This window comes from Harpia harpyja, chromosome 5 (genome assembly GCF_026419915.1).
Source record: "Harpia harpyja isolate bHarHar1 chromosome 5, bHarHar1 primary haplotype, whole genome shotgun sequence".
NCBI lineage: Eukaryota > Metazoa > Chordata > Aves > Accipitriformes > Accipitridae > Harpia > Harpia harpyja.
Window position 1 is genome coordinate 20,627,173 of NC_068944.1, and position 21,368 is coordinate 20,648,540.

General features: G+C 40.7%; 1 protein-coding gene across 6 annotated transcripts in view; it reads left to right on the top strand.

Moving 5' to 3' along the window:
* Positions 1–330: 330 nt before the first annotated feature.
* ANKRD12 (ankyrin repeat domain 12) overlaps positions 331–21,368 on the top strand; it is a 68,644-nt gene continuing 47,606 nt past the window's right edge. The window contains exons 1-4 of one of the 6 annotated variants that reach the window (XM_052787833.1): positions 331–532; positions 1,275–1,445; positions 2,250–2,323; positions 2,748–2,821. The gene's annotated coding sequence lies outside the window, so the exon portion shown is untranslated. Of the gene's footprint in view, positions 533–1,274; positions 1,446–2,249; positions 2,324–2,747; positions 2,822–5,944; positions 6,065–15,384; positions 15,693–21,368 lie in introns of all 6 variants that reach the window. The other 5 variants (XM_052787834.1, XM_052787832.1, XM_052787830.1 and 2 more) reach the window with 5 other exon arrangements.

The following is a 21,368-nucleotide window of genomic DNA, read 5'->3' on the forward strand; positions in this document are numbered from 1 at the left end:
CGGCGGAGGGGACGCGTCCGTGCCCTTCTCCCTCGGGACGGGGAGCGGAGCGGTGTAGTGACGTTGTTCCCCCCACCTTTCCCTCCCTAGCCGCCTCCCGAACGGTGTAACGTTCGCAGCAGCGCCTGCCCGCTCACATCCCGTGCCCTGTGTGAGGGCCACGTGGGCGGGGCGCGGCCAATGGGAGCTCCGCGGAGCTCTACTCCAGCGGCGACGTTGGGAAGGGGGAGGGGAGCGACAACGGCAGCGCAGGGTGAGAGGGAGGGAGGGAGGGAGGGTTGGGGGGGGAGAGAGAGAGAGAGAGAGAGAGAACGGGGGGGGGAGAGAGAGCGGGCGGGGAGGGGTGTTTTCAAACCCGACAGCCACAGCGGCCGGAGCGGGGGCTGAGCCGGAGCCCCTGGGCACCGCCGGTGGCGGCGGGCAGCACCCGCTCCCCTGTCGGATTCCCGCGGCCGCGCCGCCACGGAGAGAGGCGGGGGGAAGCGGCGGGAGAAGGAGGAGGACGCGTCCCGCCGCTGGCTCTCGGGAGAAGGTAAGGACCGGAGCGCACATCCCCACCCTTTCCCGGTGCGCGGCGGGGAGCCCCGATCCCACCCCCCACCGCGGCGCCCGCGGCGTGCCGCCCCCCTGTCTCCGAACGGCTGGCAGCCAGGCGTCTGGGGAGCCCTCACGCCCGCCTCGGGGGGGTGTAACCGCTGCCCTGTCCTCCTGAGCAGCGGGCACCGCGCCTGCCCCGCCCAGCCCGGCGGGGCGGCAGGCCCGTCCCCGCGCTGTCCTGCGCGGGGGGCACGGCGGCGGCGGGCAGCGGCTCTGCGCTGTCAGCCTGTCAGCGCCGCGGCGGGAGCCATGGCCGCCGCTGTCACCGTCTGGCGGCCGCGCCTCTCGCCCGCCGTTGCCCAGCCCCTGCCCCGCCGTCCGGCGGGGGGCCCGCTTGTGGTCGGGGGGCGGTGGCGGCGGTTCCGGCGGGAGGCAGGGCTGGGGCTGTGGGGAGGGAGGGAGGGAGGGAGGGGGCGGCGGCGGCTGCACGGGCGGCCGGGGCGCGGGTGCCGAGCGCGGCATGGCGGTGTACACACACATGCACTCACGCCCCGCCTCCCCGCCACCGTTTCGGGAATTTCGGCAGCTCCCTGCAGCCTCGGGAGTTGCTCCGCCGATTTCGGCCGTGCCGTCCCGCCGGGGTAGCTTGCCCGCGTCAAATCGAGACCCGGGGCGAGCGGGTGAGGCGTTTCTGGCGTCTTCTGTTAAATGCTGAAGGGTGCCCGGTTGTTTTGCAGAATAATTCGTTCAGCTGCTTGGTCTGCCAGTACAAGGCAACCGCTGCTGAGGTGGAGCACAGTGACTCGCACAGCACAGGTGACACTAGGCAACAAAGGAAGGACAAGAAATGAGAGAATGCCAGGCTCAGTTGCACAGTTCTTCATGCTAGTTCTAGCCAGACGCTCCAGGTACCTTTGCTAATATTCAGTCTTTTTTTTTTTTTTTTAAGGACTGTGTAGCTGATAAGAAATGAAAGGATTTTTAAATTATTTTTTTTTTAAATTTAAATTCCCCAACAAAATGAGTAGTTTAATATCAGTATTATCAGCTAGATGTCTTGTGGAAATTGCCTGGACACTGTCACTGTGTTCTATGCCTTTATTCTGCGGGCCATGGGATGTGGAGGAAAATCTGAATTTTATACCTCTGAATTATAAGGTAGTTTATGGAATAAAGCAGCTCTTTAATGAAGACAAGTGAGTAAGTTGTGATGCTTGCAGGAACGAAAAGCTATCAGACAGATGTGGAACAGTCCAAATGTACTTAAGTTCCAGGAAAAAACTGTTTAATCTTGGAACGCTAGGAAAGGGTGAGATCATCATGTCTATAAGAAATCATTAACTTTTATTAAAATAATTCACTGTTATTGACATTTCGTGATTTGGAGGTGGGGGCACTTCTACTCTAGTTTTGAAGCAGCAAGGGTTTGGCTGTTTTTCAGCATGCAAGTTGATGGCAGCTTGGTTGTCACATCTTAGTTACTCTAGGTAGGCATATGGTGAGCTACTCACAGGTGCTGTGCAGCTGCAGAGCTAAGCATCCTGTGGTTTCTTTCCTTCTTCCACTGTAATTCTCTGCTATAGTTCAGTGGGTAATTGTCCCTAGAGTAATAGATCTTCAAAATGATGTGAGATGTCAGGGCATTTCACCTGTTCTTATTATTTGAGGCTTGTGCAGATGTTGGGTGTCACACGCTTTTCTTCATTCTTCAGATGGAAACTCAGACTCTTGGCTAACCTTGTGACTTGATCAGCTGGGGACCTTAATCTCACCCTGTGTGAAATCAGTAGGTTTCTGTGCAAGCCTGAGAAACTGTTCAAATAAAATTGCAGGGTTTGAGGTATAGCAGAATACCTCATTGGGAAGGTAATGATAAACCCATTGACTATCTGTGTCTTTTTTTTTTTTTTTCGTCTTCTTAATACTTCGACTTTCCTGTATTTGTCTTGTAAGCTAAAATATCAAGGAGTGCCAATGTTTTTCTTGGCACCCAGAAGACTATGGTGGCATTCTTGTGGTGATGTCAGTTTTTTGGTGTACAGTATGCGAGTCCCTTTTCTATTTTCCTGGCTTTTCTCTAGTAATCACCGAGTGCAGACAGTTGGTCAGAGAGCCTTTGGTTCTTCTGCAAAGATGACAGCTCAGTCTTTCAGATATAAGGATTTCTGCCTTTCCGTTGCCATCTCTTTGTGTGTTCTTCTCCCACCCAGAGGATTATTCAAAATTATTTGTGAACTCTGAATGCTACGGATGGCAAAGCTTAGGACAGATGTTGTGTAAGAAGGCAAGCTCTGTGCAACAAACTTAAGTTCATTTATGGTTTCTTCTAGCAGGCTTGCACAACAGGTAACTTCTTTGAGGAAAAGGTCTTTTAATAAGCAGGCTGAATGAGTGCTTGTATGAAGCTTCAATATTTGTTTGGTATTAGTTGCAGGGGGTACTACTATGTTACCACTTACCTTAGGATTAAAAGCATATACTGAAAATTGAATACCTGTGTTTATTAAATTAGAGGCAATCAAATATAGTCTCAAACAGCAGCTTCTTTGCACCATTAGGTGTCTGTTTAAATTGCTACAAAACCCAGGAACTGTTGCAGCTTTAACTTAACTAGATGGAAAAGTCCTGGGTATCCTTTTGGTGGAAATATGGTCACCTAGAAATGTCTGAGCTAGAACAACTTCTTCAGTATTGGGCATACAGATATATGAAAACAAATTCTATTTGTTGAACTGATTTAGATGATCTCAGGCTGATGAAATTGTCTGGAAGACTAGCATAGTTGGTCCTCTTTAAAATTGGAAAAAACTATTGGTCACAAAATATGTACTGATTAACCTGCTACCACGCTGTTAATATACACACTCAGAACAACTTCTGACATTTTTTGGATCTTATCTTATGAAGAGGTGGGCTGGGCATGACTGTTGTTTCTTCTTCTCCATGTTCTATTGCAGATGGAGTGGTATAAATGTTGATTGGTCATTTAGTCTCCAAATCAGGCTATATTTTTTTAATTACATCATTAGACTCTACTTAGACTCCAATGACAGATGGTATGAAATAAATATTAGCACAAACTCTGTCTTGCATTTTTTGTTATGACACTGAATAGTTTTATTAGCAGAATAACAAGTCAGAGCCCTGCTAACTTTAGTTTTTTTCTTACCAGTTCGTTATTATTGCAGAACCTAGAGAAGTCTTAGGAAGTTCCTCCATAAGCATGGGAAGCCATACTTTGTATCTTAACTATGCAGTTGAGAACCTTTATTGCCCCCTTGCATAAAACCTAAATATTCATTTAAAGAGAGACTTGAGGCCTTGAGAGTATGACTTTGCCTTGGCTTACTTTGGGTTATCTCCCTGGATCTGACAAAGCATCCTTATATTGCTGCAACTGCTTTTATCTTTAGCAAGCAACAAATGAATAAACTCTTCGGTTTCATGTCTGCTACTCAGAGTGCGCTAGGTAGTGATAGTATCACAAGAGGATTGGTTTTACACTAGTTTAGGCTAGGAAAAGCCATTAGCAATGTTAGAGACAGAATTATGAGCTGTATTAGATGCAAAAAGTAAAAATGCAAGCAGAGGAGGAAGACTTCCCTGCTCTTGTCATGTTCTTTTTACTTGCCAGTAGCCTGGTGGAGATGGAGGATATTGGAATGACTTTATTGTCATTCTGTGTCTTGCATTCATGAGGCAGAAAAACACCAGAGGTAGAAAGCACTTTTTTCCCCTCTCTGAGCTTCAGAAGGTATTAAATGCAACACAAACCAAATAACACTTTGCGTTTCCAGGAGTACTGTTGCAGTAGAAATCTTAGAAGGTTCCATTGCTTGTGAGCTTAATTATGTGAAGACATTTCCTATGGTTTCCTTTCTCTTTCAAAGCCTTTTGTATTAGACCTACTTAATAGGTGTCTGGCTTTTCAAACTTTTCAAGCTCTGATAGATAGATAGCTTCCTTAGCCAGTTCATGGAAATATTTTCCTCTTGTTTATGTTCGCTTCAAGATTGTGTGCAACAAAGAACTCTAACTGAGAGAAATCAACTTTCTGTGGTGCTCTGCACTGTTCAGCAACCTACTAATTGGGGTTCTTACTACTGTTTAATGGTAAAGGGAAAATGGAAAGTTCATTTAGTGATATTCTTTTTCCAGTGTGGATAATGGTAATCCATTCATCTTCTGACTTCAAGAAGGGACAGGTGTCTTGACAACTGTATTACCTTTTTTAAATATAATAAACATATAGTCTTTTGTCTTGAAAATAACTGGTTCTTTGCTTTCCAGTCCCTTTGATTCTCCAGATGACGTAGTAAAACATTAATGAAGGTTAATTGCAGTACTCACTAGTTTTACAGCTCTAAATAGTTATACTTGTATGCAAACTATTCTGGTTATTCTCTGTTCTCTGTTTCCACTTCATCTGTTCCCTCACTATCTCTTTTCCCCCAAAGAGAAGTTATTTCCATAAAGGAACTGGCATATGATTTTGTTCTGCTACTTTTGTGATATGTGGTGATGGCCAAGAGGTGGCAATAAAGGCTGTTGAATATTTTGCATGTCTTCACAATTTAGCCAGGACAAAAACCTCTGAACCAGTTGGGGACCTGTAAGTAAGCCTACTCAGAAGCTTGCTTTTTTCCCTGCATCTGCTACTTTAGGTCTTACTCATGAACGGTAGCACTCAAGCACACTGTTTTACCCACAGTGAATCCTGCTAAAGTTGAAGGACTGTGAGTAGGTGTTTGCAGTTCATCTGCTTTTATCCCGTGAAGGGCGTTTGCGTGTTTTTAGGTTATGTTCCTTCTGGCAGTGCTGCAGATAACTTGTGGGTTTTCTTGTTTTCAGGTTGGCAAATTATCATTAGCTTTTGAAGATTTACATAGAAATTACTGAGGTTCTAGTAATAATGTATAGAGTAGATTTGAAATCTCTTGTCTTGCAGATCTTTAGAAGGTTTCCAGGGGGGATGTAGATTCCTGTAGAAGGAATTTAATCTTAATTGGCAATAGGCTTGCTTGTCTTAAGTTTGGCAAAGTACCGATAGAAAGGCTTTTAAGTTTTTCTTTGGTAGGCACTCTGCTAATGGAATAGTCTTTCTTAGTTGACAAAGATCTACTTAGTTACATCTTTAAGGAATAACCAGTAGATCAAAACTGAAGTTTACAACTCCACTTCTCCATTTAGCTTAAAGGGAGTATCATGTTATGCTAAACATCTGTGCAGGTGCTTCCTTTGAACCCATAGCTCATCCTAAAAAAGACTCAAGAGGAAGCACGTGTGAACATACAAGTTTTTAGACATGTAGATTAAAAGGGAGGACTAATGGATTTTGCAGTAAGAGTCTTTGGCTCCTAAGAGCCAGAGTTCTTGGGCAAGCATGGCACTTTATTTTCTTTCCCAGAATAGGTTTCCTCTTTATACGATCAAGAACCTCCTTTATTTTGAGAGGCTGTCCAGAATAAAGGGATATCCCTTCAGGCACTCTGGAAGCTTTTGTATGTCTGATTCTCAGAGTAAAGAGGTGAGGTTGTTTTTCCATGTAAATGTTTGTTTCAACAGCTAGGTATGTCCCTAAGTAGGAATATGTTTGTATTCTACGCAGCTGTCTTAATGATATGATTTGAGTGTGACATCAGTACTTACAAGCTACACAGGTTCTTCTAGTCACCTGTGTAAGTCTTTGTTAGAATAAATGCTGTTCTGACTACATAGCATGAGTTGCTGAAGAATATAGAAGACTTAAACCTTTTCATATGGTGAACGTATCAGCAAGAGGAGAGAACTGCCAGTAGACATGCTGCTGCTGAGGTAAAGAACATCTGCATTTCTAATTCACGGAACAGAATCATAGACTAGTTGAGATCAGAAGGCACCTCTGGAGGTCATCTAGACCACCCCCTGCTCAGAGCAGGGTCAGCTAGAGCAGATTGCTTATAGTCAAGACCAGTTGAACCTGGAATTCACCCCAGCAGTGTGAGCAAAATGTTAAGTTCTAATTTTAGTGAGTCTGTTGGGATTCCTTGCTTAACCTGTTGCTGAAGGCATGGTAAATTGTAAAACTGGTTTTTTCTTTCAAATGTGGAATAGAACTTTTTTCCAGCTGTTGTAGGTAATGTGTTTTTCCTGACTAATTTCATTTTTAATAGTCAAAGGATGCATTCTTCTTGTACTGCCTGTGTGTGGTAGTCTTGTAAAGCTGTAGTGCATTCCAAGTTCTGCTATACAGGTTCTTAATTAAGTCTTTTTTTTAATTTAAATGACACTAGTTGTATAAGTAAGACTTCTTTGCGCTTCATTTCACTTATTAAAACTGCAGTTTCTCATATTTTTTTTAGAAAGACAAATACATGTATCTTCTCTACGTTGTTTGTATTAGAACTTAATTAAAGTAAGTCTCTTCCAGTGCCTGCAACTCAGAGTAAGCTTGTGAGTGAGAAACTGAAAGTGAAACGACCTTATTTTCTACTGCCAAAGGAGAAATATGAAAAGTAGCTGAAGCATAAATATTAATAAGAGCATTTCTTCAGAAATTATCATTTGAACATTGATAATGTCTGAAAAGAAACTTAATAATATTTTTGATCTTGCAGAATTCCTTTCAAGGAGAAAAACAATTATTTATTCAACCAGTTGTATTTGTACCCTCATCATTCTGTTTGTTTATTTCCAGTGCTTCCTTGTAGAACAGCCAGCCATATGTAAAAACAATAATTCTAGTATCTTCCATGAAAAGACAAAGGGTTAATCTGAGAGTAGAGAAATGCACTTGAGAATAAGACAGTACTGACAAACATCCTTCAGATTCATACTGAATTCTGGCACTGGTTGCAGTTCCTTACTAGCCCATATGGAGGAATGCTGTAGAAATAGTATATGTGTTTCAGAAGGAATGATGCTCCTTGTCAACTATGTGGGAGCCATTCCTGCCACACTGAAATAGGTGTCAATGTCTGACTTCTGGAAGGCAGGTTTATCACTGTTTTGGGGAAAGACAATGCTTTTTTTGTTTGTTTCCATTTGTTGCTAATGCCAGGAGATAACCCTATTTTTAAACGTTTGTTTCTTATGTCTTGTCCCTCCCAATTTGGGGCAGGGAATGTGTACCTATATGCATAAAAAGAAGCTTCAACACAAGTCTCTTGGAATCAGGGAGGATTTTCTGCTTTTAAATAATTCCTAGCCATTCTCTGATAAAAATGCCATCTGGTTTATGTAATGCAAGTGCCACAAACTTTCAGCTTTGGTAATTTAAGCCGTTTAATGTAAAATTAGTTTTGTCATAAAATATTAATTTAAATGCTTTGAATGCAGCGCTTGGGTATTAAGAGGAAATTATATGAGAAAATAGATAGTGGTGATAGAATGATCTTCCTTTTTTGCAAGATAATACTGGCTTATTGATGAAGATTCCGCCATTCTTGTACAATCTGGGATGCCATTGTGATATCAAATGTCCTACTGTTTTATGCTTTTCCAGGAAAACTAGCATTTTTCCAATCCTGTTGTGAAAATTATTAATTAATTAAGGCTATGTTTTTGCAAGTTCGTTTGTAATATATGTATCCAGTCCACATGCTTCACTGTTAAGCAAGCCCACAGCCCTCCAAAGACTTCTCTGAAATAATGGATAATTCTGTAATCTTAAGCTAGTAGGACTTCTGTTCTGAAAGTTTATTCTGCATACAAATATCTGTATGATTGAGGTGTAAATCAGAGAGTACCTGTTGTAAAGACAGTTCTTCGCCTTGTGTGTTTATTTTACTAAACAACTAACATTTAGGATTTCAGACTTGTGAAACTATTTCTGTTCAAAAAGAAAAGTGAAGAAATCATAGTATTTGATCTTACTTTTTATTCCTTCAGGTACCTTCTCATTCAATGCTTCCCCGTTTCAGCTGTCTGTTTATATCAAATCTTCTTTTGGGATCCCAGGTTGCCAAGCGCCATCTTCCCTACTCGCCTGTTTTCAGGGTTGTGGCACCCTGTCAGTTTAGGCCATATTGTCAACATTGTTTTTCACCCTAAACCACATTATGTAAACAAATTAATTCCCATAGCATCTTTTTAAAAAAAAAAAAAAAAGTCACTTCACTTTTTAAAAAAAAAAAAAGTCAGGAAGGAGTTCAGTGTCCTAGGAGATGTTCTAGTCAACTGGGAAAGAATTCATGCCCTCCCTACTTCTTTTGTTTCATACCTTTTCTCAGCGCCTTACAGGGTCTTTGGAGTCAGTCTCTTGGTGTCTTCTTTTGCATGGGGCTTGACGCAGATAGGTTTACCCAGGTTTTGGGTCCATTAATCTAACTGATTCTTTGTGTCCTGTCCTTTGAAAGTGACACCTTTTTGGATACTTGGACTTTAGTATACTATTGTGAGGTGTTAAAGTAGAAGTAGAGCCTAGCACGCTGATTTTCTTCAGTTTTTCCATGTTCAGTTATCTATGTGGAAGAACATTAAAGGTCACTTATAGATAGCTGGGATCCTTTTGTTTCTTTTCCTCTGTCATGTTTTGTTAATAATTTTTAGCTCTTATATGCCAAGCAAGACTAGATTGTTTGGCATAGCACCTGTAAGGATACTTTGCCAAAATGTTAGTTTTTATGATTTTTTTTCAGTGCCTTGGCAAGACGTAAACAGTAGTTAATTCCATGTGAGTTTAGAAGTCTGATACCAACAAACTGCTTTGATTTTTTTCATAATCTTGATGTGAGGAATGACATTTGCAGTGGGAGGATCTCAGAATCTGTTAGAGACTGGAAACTTTAGAGAAAGTAAAGGAAGGAAATGGGAGTGTGTTGCAAAAGAAGTGAAACGAGTGCTTCTTACCTGTATTTGCATGCCTTCTTGCTGTATACTACAGTGTCACTAACCTTTATATTATGCTGCATCAGAAATGCCGTCTGCCATATATTAAGAGTAGCACTGCTCATTTGCCTTTCTGCAGATAGCAGGGTGGGATCACGAGTTGATGGGTTTTGGTTGGGACTTCACTTTAAGTAATGAGCCGGATGGATCTCTGGGGATAAATTACAATTGTGTAGTCCAGGATACTGCTCCAAGAGGAGTCCTATTGCAGGAGTTGGAATAAGTTCTCTAACTTAGGAGGAGGTTGCAGGAAGAGAAGAGAGGGTCCCATGTTGAAGAAAGTTGAATACTGACCCTGAAAATTACCAATTTTCAGTCTGTTTTGGAATTCGTGTAAGATACAGGCTTTTTATGAGCATTTGCCAACTGTTTTCCTCGCTTGCGGATAACTGCTTTGAGACTGTTTCACATTTTTTCTTCAGCAGTGTAGGGAGGAATTGTTGCTTGCAGAAGTTGAAACTGAAGTCTCTCGTAGCTATGCTCTAACCAAGTGTAAGGTACTATCTAATGTGAAATAATCTGAAAAATAAAGTCCATAATGTGTTATGGATATGGCAAATTGGTCAAACTCCTGACTTCATTATTTCTGTGAACTTAAGTCGCCATCTGTAAAATGAAAGAAATAATGCATTCTCATCTTCCAGCAGTATTGTGAAAATAAATTAATGTCTGTGAAGGGAGGAGTCATCTAAGCCTTATTATTCCCAGTTTTGAGTTATGAATAGTAAGTTCTGTGGTGTTGTCCAGGATAGGTCCTCCTTTTTATTTAGGATGTTTTGTAAAATTAAAAAAAAAAAAAAAGTGTCATAGACATTCCCTTCTCTTTAAGAAGATAGAAATCAAGGCAAGCTGAAATAGCAGGGAATCGTGGTATGAGTGACAAATAGATTCTCTGGAAGCAAGTGAAGCCACTTGCTGCGTGCGTTTCTGGTCAGTGATTCCTCAGAACTTCACCAGGTTGTCAAAAAATTTTCACACAGCAACAGAAGCAAGTTTCTTCACTTGCTATGAGAATTTGCTCTTGCCAGTAGTAAGAATGATCACAGAAAGTTGAAGTCCACTTTTTGCCTTGAGTGCTACTTAAACATTTCAGCAGGAGCATTAAGGACTAAACTAGCTTGAAAGGAATGTTCAGCAAATGAATATATTGCTTGATCATGAACAAGGAAGTATAAATAAAATCAGAGTTGTAAGATACCCTAAAAATCTTATTTGTTTTGTTTTTACTTTCAGAAGCAAATCAGTGCCAGTGCGTTGATTTCATTCTGACAGGTAGATTTTGCAGTTTTAGTTAAAAGTGTGTGAGGTGAGAAATGTCCAACGCTACTCCAATAAGAGTTTCAGTCCTTAGTTGTTTGACATTTATTTTAAGTGTAGTTGCGAGAAAACATTACAGAAAGAAGTGCAGGTATATTTCTGATTATGAGCTGTGACATGGAAGAGGAGCCATCTCTTACTCAGATACAGCTGTTATTGAAGCATGATCTATCTGTAATTTATAAACCAGTAGTACCTTTAAAATTTAAGTTAATCCATGCAACACATCTTAGAGGCATATTGGTGTGTGGTATTTTCAATCAGTAAGTAAGATTTTGTAAATGAAATTTTGGGCCAAAGTTTTTTCTTATTCCACAGTGTGCTGCTTGTAAAACACTGCTGCATGATTTATAGGTGCCTTCCAAGAATAGGAAGGTTTGTATTTTCCGTGGTTTCTGTACTGTTTTTTTTTCCTTATCAAGTAACAAACTCCACCTGGTCTATGTAAGGTACAACGACAGCTGAAAATGTCTGACTGACTAGATAACTGAGGGACTTAGATGACCTCCAGATGTCCCTTAACCTCAACTATTCTCTAATTCTATGAGCAATGAAGTCCTTGTGTTCTTTGGTAAGCGTGTGTTTAGTTCGAAAAAAAAAAAAAAAAAGGAGGGGGGTGTGTGTGTAAAAAAGCACCTTACTAAAATTCAATCAGAAAACTACAGATTCAGTCATGCTCTTTAACAGAGCGTGTTTGTTAGAAAGAGATTGACGAATCTAGGTGCTACTATTAGCACGGAAAATAAATTGAAGAGTATTGTGAAATATATGGAACTTGGCACTTGAAACCAAGCACCGGTAAACTCAGGCCCTTAAAACAGTGATTTGAAGGTGTTCTGGGTAGGAGCCCAAAGTCCTATGTAGGCAAGTGCAACAAAACCCCCACAAAGAGTCTTGTTTGTTTTCTGCATAGGAAAGAGTTGTAAGTCCTCTGATTTTTTGCTCTTCCTAGTAGAAATTCCTAGACTGTGAGATACGTCCTTTATTTTGGTAGCAAGTAGTGGTGAGTTCCAGCTGAAGTATTGGAAAATCTTTCTTGCTGCCTGAGTGTCAGCTGTTTTTTAGGGACTTCATCCTAGCCCTGTGTAGCATAGTCTGGCATGTGATGAGTAGGTACTTCAGAGTATATTAAAAGCTGTTCTGGAGATTATGAGTAGTCACTGCCCATTCCTATTTCACTGTTCAAGGACACCTTTATAAAATGGGGTTCAAATATTTTATTTTTCTTATTACAGAAAAATCTGTGTAGTCCTTATATGTTTGGATCTCAAGTATCTAAACATTTCAAATTAAAATGTAGAAATACTCTCTGATAGGACAGCAAGTCTAGTAGTCCATTCCATACATTAGCTAGGATCTGAGGAGGCTATGAAATACACATATGCAAGTTATCTCATGGCATATATTTCTGAAAGGTGTGTTTATGTTAGGCTGTTGTTTTGTTTTCTTCTAAAATCTGGTAGGGGGAATCGCTGCAGGGAAGGGGTAAGGCACTTTTTCTAAGGTTGCACGATAGGTATAGTGAAGAAAGGAGTAGAAATGATCTCAGTGTTGCATGTTCTAGCCACAAAGTCATCTCAAGTATTATGCAGATCTTAAAGGAAAATTGTAATAAAAAAGAATTCCTCAATTCTGGACCAAAAGTGTTGTGTCATATTTTAATCGTCAAATGCTGTAAAATCTGCCAAATTTGTGACTCATGTCCATGCTGGGTACTGCATTTGCACTTAATACCACAACAGGCTGTTACCTTAGGCACCGTTAGTTTGAGACTGTGTTGGAGCTCAGTTCTTTCATCATAACTCTGACACTGGAATCTGCATGAACAGAACTGTTGCAATCGTGTGAAAAGAGCTTGTGAATGTTTTCCATATAAAAATGTTCTTGTCACCTTTCATCTGTAAAAGCCACTGCGTGTATCATTCAGGCACTGTTCTCTCCAGCATACTAAACTGATGTGCTACCTAAAGCCAGTAGTATTTACTAATTTGTTTGCTGGTTACTGCTAGAGAATTGAATTGCAAGTATAATGAGACACCATGGAGTGCAGGGCAAAAAGTGCCTGGTAAATTGTTCTGTTCATTGTATTTGATGGTATTTTAGTGCACACCACATCAAGGAAGTAGTGATGGTAAAAATTTAGTCTTAAATAGGATAACATACAGAAATAGCCTCTTATTTCATGTTTTCTTATGCAAAATGTGTTTTTCTTTAAGCTTGTAAAGGACAATATGCTTCTAGCCTGCAGCAGGAGGCAGGCTTGCCAGTTAGGGATGTACTGCAGTTTATATTTAGTCCATTATAGCTGCATATGTCTAATGTATTATCAGCTTTTGGAAAAAAAGGTTTATTATATAGATCTCATACCTATTCAACTTTGACTTTAGTACCCTGGGAGTTAAGTTGTTCAGTAATCCTACTTAGCAATAACATGCATGCTGGACTCCAGCAGCACCCCTGGTTGCTAAATGATTGGGAGGAAGTCTTTTTTGGCGATTCATGTAACGCTGTTTTCATAAGACTCTGCACAAGAAACCTAACACTATTTTTGCTCAAATGAAGCCTTTAATAGCCCTTTCATTGTCTTCCTTGTAAAGATCAAATAAACTGCTGCAATTGTCATAGAGTATCTCTGTTTATACAGTCCTCTGCAGTGAAGACCTTGGTACAAAGACTAGTATTTTTGTGGCTACAGTAACTCCGAAATTTTGACATTTCAGAACAGTATTTTGTATAATGTTCTAATGAGATTTTTAAGTGCATGCCCTGGGTAATGTCCCATCCTTTACCATCATTTTGACATTCTCATGAGACAGCAGCAGTGTTTAAGACTTCATTTCTACAAGTATGTCTGTACAAGGAGGTAATGGAAAACTGACTGCAGTAGTAGGCTTGTCATTCTCCGTTAAAACTAAAAGGAGATGGGCCACAGAAATGGCAAAACTAAAGAATTTTGGTTTGTGCCCCATGTTCTGGGGCAAAAGTTCTTGTGTGTTGATCATGGAGTCTCTTGTGCTTTTGTCCATAGCACAATCCATTCTTACCTGTCCTCTCAAGTTTCTCTCTCTGCTGCTTCCTCATCACAGTCACATTCTCTCATTTAGCTAATCTGAAGCTTTACTCCTCACAGGCATACTTCTGTGTGGGAAATACCAGGTAAAAATATAGATGTTCTGTTTATACATGTGGTGTTTAAATTCCCAAGCCAGAAAAGCCTAGCTCTGTACTACTGGACTTTGCTACCCTCCTACTGCGTGTTGTACCTGAATGGTCTCTTTCCCTACAGTCCCAAATTCCTGGTCTTGTGCCTCTTAGCATGTCCCCAGCCTCTAGCCAAAATATCCCAAATAATCTCTTGTTCCGTCTTGAGCCCTTTTTTCTTACTGAACACTGTAGGTGAAAAAGTAGATGCTGGTCTGGTAACACATGCATTGCAGTCTGACCATGCATAGCAGTAGGTTATGCTTGAGTAACTACCTGTATAGAAGCACTGACTTCTGAAAGAAGAAAAAAAAATTGAGCATGCCGCTACATCTCCCATCACAACATTTCATTTAGCACTAGTAATACTACAGTTTGTTATCCTTTCTTGTGGAAAGAAATCACTTCTCTAATTTGTTTCCTGAAGGGTGCTTTTATTGTGAAATAAAATACTGAAGTCATTTGCACTTTTCTGATAAGAAGAAAAAAGAACCCAGAGTGTTAAACTTAGTTAAATGAACATCTTTTTGCTTAAACTGTGCTCCTTACAGTATTTAAAAAGCCCAGTTTTCTGTGGATTTTGGTCCTTTGTACTATACCCATTCACTTTCTGTCAGTGCATTAACCTCAGCTGCCTTTGACACTCCCACCAGAATACAGATAACATTTGGCATGGCTAGGCGTGAGCTACCTACATATTTCTTAATTAGCCAGTATGTACATACGGGTTGGCCAGCTGGCTTTCTCTGAACAGAATATGTAATGTTGGCTTTTGCCTGCCTTTCCCTCAGTTCAGCTGTTCTTAGACATCTCTCTCTTATACTCATCCACCAACTTTTTTTTTCCTTTCCATAATAGACCCTTAATAGCTTTGAGAGCTAGATAATACCAGTAATTTCTAAATAAAATTGGAGGAGATGAAGTCTTGGGCGTAGGAGGGAGGAGGTCATGATGAGGAAATCAATGTCAGTGTCTTAGTTTGAATCAGGAACGCACCTTTAGAGTGACTATCCTTATTTCTCCTCACTGTATTTTCAGTTTGCTCTATGTGGTGGCTCTGGAGCTTGATTCCTCCTGTTTTAATCTGAGAGATGTGTTCAGGAATGTGCTGAATGTTCTCCAGCCTTTAATGTGTGTTTAGTACATGGGATGGCACTAGAAATAGTCCAGAGCAAAACTGCTAAATGTGACTAGGGTAAATTCTGAATTTTTGTTACCAGCTGTTCCACTCTACAGATCTGCTCTTGATAATTCTGTACTTCCTGCTAAAGTAGATGGAGTCTTAGCTGTCATTTTCATAAGTTTAATTTTAGCAAAACATTCTGAAGTACTCCTGTCAAATATTTATAGCAGAAATTTTGTACAGTCGATTCACTGTTTCCGTGTCTGGAGTAAATCCCTGTTGGAAGAGAGGGATATTTTTCTTCGTTTGTGGTTTTTTTTTTTTTTTTCTCTCCACAGATGAAATAAGATATGGGAAATATAGAAGAACAGAGGTAGTTGAGAAGATTGCCTTATGCTAGATCCCCTGCTTTTTAAATGCAGACACATTCTAGAGCTCAAGGATAAATGCAATATCTTTGGAATTAACCCATTGACTACTAATATTCTCATAGAAGTTAAGTCTTGTGCCCCATTGATTTGCTATAATAGCAGTCAGCTAACCTTCAAGATGAACTGTACAACAGGGCTACCAAAGAAAACCTTCCCTAAGCATCGTGTAACTTTTTGCTGCATGTGTTATAGGGAAGACATGCAGGAATAAGAAGGTAAGCATGCATTGTAAACCAGAAAGGAAACAAGTAGTTCTCTGAGCACCAGAGCTAGTGATGCTTAATTTCTTACAGTTTAATGTCTTATGGTTGATTGACTGTGGTAACGTTGCAGGTCTCAACAGAAACTTCACCTGTTGACTAGGGGAAAAGAAGGAAAGTGGTTTGTAACAGCCATCTTGGGTGGAGTTTTCTTACATGCAATATGGCATGAAGCTCATATTGAAACTCCCTTGGGGAAAACAATGACTATTACTATTATTTTGTTGTTATTGTTATCATTATCATCATTATTATCCACCAGCCACCTTCTTCCATGAAATTTGTGAGTGCTTAATATATATGAAAACTTTTCTCTGCTGTCAAATTTAAAGAAAATCCATCTACAGGCTTGAAAGTCATTGGTGAATCATACACATGCATGTAACAAACACATGGGCCTCAGTTTCTCAGGGGACTGGGCTGAAAGCAAAAACTCATATAAAGGGATTGAATGACAGTGGCAGCAGCACTGTTCGAGTACTGCATGAATTCTGTTTTTTTTTTACATAGGTGAAGGCATGCCCTTTCATTAGTGCTAGATGTAAGCTTATACAAATTAATACAGTAACTTGTTTGTATTAGAGATTTATTATATGCCTAATTTTCTGTAACTAGCTATATCTGAAATTCTGGTGGTTGTTGGGGTTTTTTTGTTTGGTTTTTGGGGTGGGTTTTTTAATGGAATAATCCTAGCTTTTTATATCACTGCCTGTAGAACTGTCAAAATGCATACCTTTGTTACTTTAAGGAGAAAACAGAGATTTTTAGTTCCTTTAGGTGAAAAATGATTGAGAGAAAAGTTTAACAGTATTTCAAATAATAGGACGTTTATAACTGATAATGAATGTGCAGGAAAGACGTCCAAACGTAAAATGAGAATATCTGATTTTGTTACATGCAGAGAAGTTCTTTAGTAGGAAGCAGATTCTTTGTTTTATTGAAAGTGTGAAGAAGATGAGTTTGGTAAAGAAAAAACAGAGCTGTGCCTGTTTGTCAGATGAAAAGTAATGGTGCTGCTTGTTGTGACAGAGGAGAATAATTTGAATGTAAAGAGTTGTAAGTTTTAATTTAGGGTTCTGGTTATTTGAAATATGCCATCAAGACTGCCTAATAAACCAGTAATTGCATTAGAAACAGCCCTGAATGAAACTCAAAGCAGACAGATCTAGGTTTCCTTGGAAGAACCTGCTAATAATGTTCTACATTTTCACTTTGAACACAAATCATAGAATCATTTCGGTTGGAAAAGACCTTAGAGATCATCGAGTCCAACCATTAACCATGCCCCCTAAACCATGCCCTGGAGTACCCTGTCCACTCGCTTTTTGAATACCTCCAGGGATGGTGACTCAACCACTTCCCTGGGCAGCCCATTCCAATGTTTGACAACCCTCTCAGTAAAAAAATTTTTCCTAATATCTAACCTAAATCTCCCTTGCCTCAACTTGAGGCCATTTCCTCTTGTCCTATCTCCAGACACCTGACAGAAGAGACCAACACCCACCTCACTACAACCGCCTTTCAGGTAGTTGTAGAGAGCGATAAGGTCTCCCCTCAGCCTCCTCTTTTCTAGACTGAACAGCCCCAGGTCCTTCAGCCGCTCCTCATAAGACTTGTGCTCAAGGCCCCTCACCAACTTGGTTGCCCTTCTCTGGACACGCTCAAGCAGCTCAATGTCTTTCCTGTAGTGAGGGGCCCAAAACTGAACACAGGACTCGAGGTGTGGCCTCACCAGTGCCGAGTACAGGGGGACAACCACCTCCCTGTTCCTGCTGGCCACACTGTTCCTGATACAGGCTAGGATGCGATTGGCCTTCTTGGCCACCTGGGCACACTGCTGGCTCATATTCAGCCAGCTGTCAACCAGCACCCCCAGGTCTTTTTCTGCCGAGCAGCTTTCCAGCCACTCTTCCCCAAGCCTGTAGCACTGCATGGGGTTGCCGTGACCGAAGTGCAGGTCCCGGCACTTGCCCGTGTTAAACTTCATACAATTGGCCTCAGCCCATCGATCCAGCCTGTCCAGATCTCTTTGTAGAGCCTCCCTACCCTCAAGCAGATCGACCCTGCCTCCCAACTTGGTGTCGTCTGCAAACTTGCTGAGGGTGCACTCAATCCCCTCATCCAAATCATCAATAAAGATACTAAACAGAACAGGGCCCAACACCGAGCCCTGGGGAACACCACTCGTGACCTGCCGCCAACTGGATTTCACCCCATTCACCACGACCCTCTGGGCTCGGCCATCCAGCCAGTTTTTCACCCAGTGAATAGTGCACTTATCCAGGCCACAAGACGCCAGCTTCTCAAGGAGTATGCCATGAGAGACAGTGTCAAAGGCCTTGCTGAAGTCTAGGAAAATAACATCGACAGCCTTTCCCTCATCCACTAGGTGGGTCACCTGGTCATAGAAGGAGATCAGGTTGGTCAAGCAGGACCTGCCTTTCGTAAACCCATGCTGACTGGGCCTGATCCCCCTCTTATCCTGGACTTGCCATGTGAGTGCTTTCAAAACAAACCATTCCATAATCTTTCCCGGTACCGAGGTCAGGCTGACAGGCCTGTAGTTCCCCGGATCCTCCCTCCGACCCTTCTTATAAATGGGAGTCACATTGGCAAGCCTCCAGTACTCTGGGACCTCCCCTGTTGACCAGGAACGCTGATAGATGATAGAGAGTGGCTTGGCAAGGACCTCTGCCAGTTCCCTCAGTACTCTTGGATGGATCCCATCAGGTCCCATAGATTTGTGAGTGTCCAGATGGCGTAGTAGGTCCCTAACTATTTCCTCCTGGATTAAGGGGGGTATGTTATGCTCTTCATCCTTACCTTCCAGCTCATGAGGTGGAGTACCCTGAGGATGACTGGACTCACTATTAAAGACTGAGGCAAAGAAGGCATTAAGTACCTCGGCCTTTTCCTCATCACTGGTTGCTACGTTCCCTTCTGTATCCATTAAAGGATAGATATTCTCCTTGGGATTCTTTTTACTGTTAACATATTTGTAAAAACATTTTTTGTTGTCCCTTACGATAGTGGCCAGATTTAGTTCTAGCTGAGCTTTCGCCTTTCTAATTTTCTCTCTGTATGTTTGTTGAGTGTATTCAGAGCATGAGTTGAAATGGCACTTAACTGCAGGCAAACAGAAATAAAGTTAAAATGTCAGTAAAATCACTTCTTCAGAACTTTATTGTAATATATATTATGTGATCATGGGTTGAATAGTTTGCTTACATTTCTGGACCGTAGTGGTATCTTATGAAATAAAAAAATCTACCCTTTATGAAAATTTTTTTTTTCTCAAATATTTGAAGCATTTATGTCTGTCTGAAAAGTATTTCACACAGGGATTGTGAAATAGCAACCTGGTACATAAAACACTTAATAGAAATACTGCAGTGTGTCAGTATGATAGTTGGGATGGTTCTGCTTTAATAATCCAGTATGTGATACTCACTTTTAGTGAACTTACAAAGCAGTTTTCTCTTCAAAACATAATTGACTTGGGGTCAACAATTGAGTGAATTCACATTTAATTTTGATCATGTGTGTAAGAAAACGGAAACATCCTGTGCTGTTGTCATTTCATTTACTTATATTTATGTATTTACTTAGATTTGTGCTAACTGTAGTATTTAAAAATACCTTTAATTTAAATTTATTTTGAAAATGTTTTCATCATCCTCTTACCCCTATACAATACATGTAACTTGAATTTTGTTTTGGTCTACCATTTTTAAAAATAAATTATTTCTGTTCAGTAAGACTTGAAAGGACATACAGGGAGGCTGGGCCTTTTGTGAAGGAGGAACTCTTGTTCAGTTAATGTGGTTTAGCCCCTACTGGTGAGCCAAATAAGAAGAATGGAGCAAGCCTAAGCTGATAAATTTCACTAAGCTCATGAAGTTGGGCTCCTTGCTGTCAGTACCAGAAGGATATAGGGAATGGCATGGTGAACCAGGAAAGGAAGAGAAGCACAGCAGGAATGGAGGTAGTTTTAGGGAGTCAAGTAGCAGAAAAAAAGAAAGGAAAGAAAACAGCAGCATGTGCAGTGAGAAATACTTTTATTAAAATAATAAAGGTAACTTTCACATGTTGATCTGTTTTAAAGTAGTTGTAATCGTGATGATATATACAATGACGATTGTTGCAAATGAAACTTAGAGAGGATTTGAGAGGCTAACTGAGCAAAAGCAGTTTTATGACAGATGTTTGCTGCTATGGTAATACTCTGTGGTGTAATCAGCACAGTAGTCATCTGTGAAGATACTAACTTGTCGCTTCTTTTAGGATTAAGAAATGTTTTTGTAAACTACAGGAAACTCATTCTGGAGTACTCTCCATTGCACCAATAACCTTTTTTCTTGCTGCAACTGTTACGAAAAGGAAATAAAAAGAAAAGGCAAATAACCATGTGCTTCGATGTCCATTAAAAATCAGCAATTACTTTCCGTATCAGTAGGGCTGCATAAATCCTATTGACACTACGTAAATGAAGGGAATACGCTAATGTTTCTTTTGTCTTGGGTAAGAGTAGAACAGTAGGAATTTCACAATATTGTATCTCGTATCATAGTGGAGACAAGATTGAGGTTATTGTATGTGAGACAGTTTAGAATTAAGCTCTTCCTCTTTTCATAAGCTTGTGGTTAATGTTAAAAAAAAAAACCAAAACCAAAAAAACCCCCAAACCCAAACCTCAGGTGTGGGGGAAAGGGAGGAAAAGAGCAGACCTTAGTGCAGCATTTCCTAATTTTCTGACTTCAGGATTGAGCATTTTGAACTTTCCTTCCCCTTTTGTTCTTCCCCTCCTGTTCTGGAAGAATAAGAAAGTAAGATGTTACTTTGTTGTATGCAATCTTATTTTTGTATTAATCTTAGCCAAGTATTCTCTAAGGGAATTTCCCATAGTTTAGGTCTTGTGGGGGATGGATGGGTGGGTGGTGTGTAGAAATTTGCTTGAATATGCAAGTTTTATGTGTCAGCTCTAGTCTGCAAAACAGTTTTTTCTCAGTCATCTGCCAAAGAGAAAATACCAGTCTCTGTTGTCAGTTACCTGTGCCAAACCAAAACAGTGGCCCTGGTCCTATAACAGCAACAAATTTGCTATGTGATGATCCCAAAATCTTAACTGTGAAGCAACAATAGAAATGTCACACCTGAAATGATGTCTAGCTGAGGCATAAGATTACTACAATTACTGTGATCACATAAATATTTGTAATATTATACATCAATTCAAAAAGACCCATAAAATGTCACCAGCTTTGAAGTGATGTCAAATGTAGTTTTACTTTTCACGTGATCTTTCTTCTCAGGCACTCTTAGAAGAAGAGTGGCGCTCATTCTGTGGAAGAGGCAAGTCAGACCTCTTCCATTATGTGAGTCTGTAATGACACTTACTTGGTGTACCCTGGAGATGAAACACCACAGAGCACTTATATATATGTATATAAAGCTCTATAGCGATGGCTTATGTAATTAATTTGCTGGACATTGGAAATTAAGGTTTCTAGTTCCTGGTCTAAGCTTTAGAAGATTTTTCTTCTAATATGTATCTCTTGTTCCAACAGAAAGGATAGCAAATCATCAAGATGTGACTTTCTTTCCATAATATTTTGGGTAGACAATATTTCA